The sequence below is a fragment of the Penaeus japonicus genome, unplaced genomic scaffold (genome assembly GCF_977035675.1).
Source record: "Penaeus japonicus unplaced genomic scaffold, GWHDUDI00000001_assembly GWHDUDI00000004, whole genome shotgun sequence".
Classification (NCBI taxonomy): domain Eukaryota; kingdom Metazoa; phylum Arthropoda; class Malacostraca; order Decapoda; family Penaeidae; genus Penaeus; species Penaeus japonicus.
In genome coordinates this window covers 45,871,892-45,876,891 of record NW_028234406.1, presented here as the reverse complement: position 1 = coordinate 45,876,891, position 5,000 = coordinate 45,871,892, and positions in this window count along the sequence as shown.

The window sequence follows — 5,000 nt, the reverse complement described above, 5'->3', positions numbered from 1 at the left end:
AGAGTGAGAATGGGAGAATGAGCGAGAGAGAGAGAGAGGAGAAAGATGAAAAAAAAAGAGATACAGAAGAAGAGCAAACATAAAAGGAGGAAAAGAAACAAAAAGTCAACAAAAACTCCCCCCTCCCCCTTTACCCCCTCTACCCTCCCCCTCTACCCTCACCCTCCTACCCCCCCCCCTAACTCCTCCCCCTCTCAAAGTGTGGTCTCATCCCGAGGAAACGCGCTTACAAAAGGAGTTATGGACCATACACTCCCCTCTCCCGCGTCCCCATTACGAAAGAGATGCAGCATCCACTGCCTCATCTCCTCTCTCTTCACGTCTACTATCATTGAGAACATTCTTTGGATCAGTAGCCTACATGTCACTTTTTGTTTTGTATTTTACTTAAGCTTCATATATTTGGAGAATTGTAACTGTTGCTGTTTTTTTTTTTTTTTTTTTTTCATTGTATTTTTATAATTATCATCTTTTAATGTATTTGTTCCTCCTATCACTTATTTACACTTAAAAAAGGATATAATTTCTAGTTCAAGATTTATCCCACTCACAATTTATGGAAATTATACCAACATCGCTGCAACATCTATTTCTACAACTAAAAATGATGATATTAGATTCCTGTCAACAATAATTATGCCAATCATAATATTTGGAAATACAATTTATTTTATAAAAACGTAATGTAAAGATAAAAGTAAACGTGTTAAAGACAATAACGTTAAAATTTGTAATGATAATAATATTAACTCTAATGCTGAAATAAAGGGAATAATGATAACAATTCCAATAAATGATGATGATGATAATAATGATAATAGGAAAAAGCAATAACAATAATAACAATGATAATAAAGATAATGACGGTAATGATAATGACAAGTCATAATAATAACAACAATACTAATAACCATACCCCCAAAAACAATGATAAAACTAGAGCTCGATTTTTAACACAGTTACCCCCGGCAACATGTACCAAGTTTACAATATCGTATCAATAACTATCACTGTAATAAACCCAAAAGCCCAGTAATCCTGTTATTGAGCACAGGTATAAGGGAGATTCAAGCAGAGAGAGAGAGAGAGAGTCACCACTGTAACTCTTCTTAAGTAAAGTCATACTCTGTGAGTTTGTATATTTCTAACTGAAAGAAAGGAATCTCTCAGTTACGATGGTAATGTTATGTGTGTGTGTATCCCGCCTTTAATTCTGTAGGAAGTTATAATCCTGTTATTTTAAACAAAGAGGTATATTTTAAACAAAGAGAGAGACACCAGAGTAACTCTTCTTAAGGAAAGTCACACTCTGTGAGTTTGTATATTCTAACTGAAAAAAAGGAATCTCTCACTTACGATGGTAATGTTATGTGTGTATGTATGTGTATATCCCGCCTTTAATTCTGTAGGAAGTTTTAATCCTGTTATTGAGCACACGTATAAGGGAGATTCAAGCAGAGAGAGAGAGAGAGAGTCACCAGAGTAACTCCTCTTAAGTAAAGTCATACTCTGTGAGTTTGTATATCCTAACTGAAAAAAAAATGGAATCTCTCACTTACGATGGTAATGTGATGTGTGTGTGTGTGTGTATTCCGCCTTTAATTCTGTAGGAAGTTATAATCCTGTTATTGAGCACAGGTATATTTTAAACAAAGAGAGAGACACCAGAGTAACTCTTCTTAAGTAAAGTCATACTCTGTGAGTTTGTATATTCTAACTGAAAAAAATGGAATCTCTCAGTTACGATGGTAATGTTATGTGTGTATGTATGTGCGTATCCCGCCTTTAATTCTGTAGGAAGTTATAATTGGGTACTGTCGACTTGATTCATGGTTTCTTGGGATAATTCTCTGCTACTCTGAGAGTTGGGATAATGGGAAAGCAGGTACTGGAAACCAATTCTGTTTTAGTAATAAGGAATTGGATTATGCGATTTAATATTGTTTTATAAATTATAATAATAATAAGGTTATTTAGTAAGGCAAAGGATGATTAATGATACAGTGCATGTAGATAATTCAGATCAATAATGTAGTGATAATGCTGTCAATGATGATGCAATCTAATGTTACTGTATCATAAAAGTAATCTTTATAGCCATATATCTCTTAGTATCATGATAATCAATATCAACATAACAGTTTCTACCGTCGTTATTTATAGCAACGTAAATAATATCTATGACAAAAACTACGATAGTGATATAATGATGGTCTTTTTTATCATCATCAACAACAACAATAACATTATCATCATTATCATCATCATCATCATCATCATCATCATCATCATCACCACCACTACCATCATCACCACCACCATCATCATCATCACCATTATCATCACCACCACCATCATCATCACCATCATTAATCACTATCCTCCTAATATCCAGTACCTCAACCAAAATCAAACACCACCATCACTATCCCTATCATCTTTATCTAATTCACTTTCTGCACCCCACCCCCACCCCCACCCTCACACCCCCTCATCCTACCCAACTTACAATACCCACAGAAGTAGCTCATATTTCACTCAAAAAAAAAAAAAAAAAAAAAAACTGGATCCATATTCGAAGATTCTGTTGAGTTCGTTGGATTTCAAAACCGAATTTCTTTGAATTTCTTAGAAGGGAGGTAGGCCTTTTTCGTAATGTCTTGAATTTTCTAGGAATTTCCGAGAAGAATGCGTGGGTTTGTTTTTTTTGTTTGTTTGTTTTTCTTCCGGATTATCTTTCACTGTGATTCTCATAGAATTTCTTAGGAGGTTTGCATGTTTTCTCTCGAACTTGATATCTTGAATCAAAATATTCATAGAATTTTCTAGAAGGAATCCATTTTTTTTTTTTTTTGGGGGGGGGGCATGTGTTTCTACATTTCTAAAAACAGAACTTCCTAGAATTTTCTAGACAAAAAAAAGAAAAAGGAGAAGCAGGGAAGTGTCACATCTCGGCTAGTGCATTGCTTGCAATAGCGGTATTGCAGCTGCCTTTCCCGAAGAAGCAACAGAACATTATGGTAATGAAGTGAAAGTGTGTCCCCGTGATTATCTTATGTTAAAGAAGAACTATTTTGGCTATGAAAATGGTAATAAAAGTAATAGTAATGATAGTAGGAATAGTATTAGCATGATAAGATGATTAGATATTTGGGGATTGGAATATTGATTATAATGATGACATTCCTCTCTTCTATATTTGGTTATCTGATAACGATACCAGGATGACAACGACAATTAAACCGCACTGATATTACTAAAAAAAAAAAAAAATAATAATAAAATAAATAATGATAGTAATTATAATAACATACAAGACAATATTTTTTTTATAATGATCATTGTAATAATAACATCATCAACAACAACGTGTAATGATAATTATCATAAAAAATATGATAAAGTTATTATAATCTTGATGATGCTAATGATAATGATAACAATGATAAGAAATGATAATGATAGCAATATCAGTAATAACAACAATGAGGATAACAATGATGATGATAATAATAATAATGATGATGATAATAATAATAATAATAATAATAATAATAGTAATAATAATAATAATAATAATAATAATAATAATAAAATTAATGATGATAGTAATAATGATAATGATAATAACAATAGTAATAATAACAATGATAATAATGATAGTAATATTAATAATAATGATGATGATAACAATAATGATAATTATAACAATGATAGTAATAGTGAAAATAAATATTGGTAATAACGATAATGACAAAAAAAATGCTGATGACAATATTTATTATAATAATAACAATAGTGATAATGATAAAGATTAAAATAAAGATGATAATAATGAAATTAAGATAATAATAGCAGTGAGGATAGTAATAAAAGCAATAATAACAATAAAATAAAGATAATGATGATAATAATAATAATATCGATAATCATGATAATAAAAATAACGATGATAATGATAATAATACATATGACAATGATAAACAGTAATCGCCATTACCAAAGAAGAAGAAAAAAGAAAGAAAGGAAAGAAGAAGAAGAAGAAGAAGAAAAAAAAAAAAAAAAAACAGCATCACCTCGCACCAACAGATGCTTCCACCGAGACACAAATGGATGCTGTGAAATCAAGACGGGAAAAATAAACAAAGGCTGTGCAAAATAATAATATAATGATAATGATATGATAATGATAATGATACTGATAATGATAATATTATTAATAACAATAATGATACTGATAATAATGATAATAATAATAATAATAATAATAATAATAATAATGATACTGATAATAATAATAGTAATATTAATAAAAATGATGATGATAACAAGAATGATAAGGATAATAATAACAATGATAATAACAAAAAATATAATAACAATGATAATAACAAAATTAAGATAATAATAGCAATGAGGATAGTAATAAAAACAATAATAATACCAGTAATCACCATAAAGAAAAGAAGAAAAAGCAAGAAAGGAAAGAAGAAGAAGAAGAAAGAAAGGAAAAAAAAAAAAAAAAGAACAGCATCACCTCGCACCAACAGATGCTCCCACCAAGACACAAATGGATGCTGTGAAATCAAGACGGGAAAAATAAACAAAGGCAGTGCAAACCCAATTCTTTGCTAATGGAACCGTAAATTAGGCAGGGCGACTCAAACTTTGAAAAATTAAGTGGGGGGGCGTGGGGGGGGGGGGGGCAAAACCAGGTCTATTCTTTCCTTTTCTCTCTCTCTCTCTCTCTCTCTCTTTTTTTTTTTTTTTTTTTTTTTTTTTAAATAAGTGGGAGGGTAATGGAGAAGCGTAAGATTTAAAGAAAGGAAAAAAAAAAAAAAAAAAAAAAAAAAATATATATATATATATATATATATATATATATATATATATATATATATATTATTTCTTATTTTTTCATTTAGGAAGAGAGCGTGTCTCGGCCACCTGTTATTGGATCTATTTATCCATAAGATAAAGAAAACGGAGTTTTGTTTACC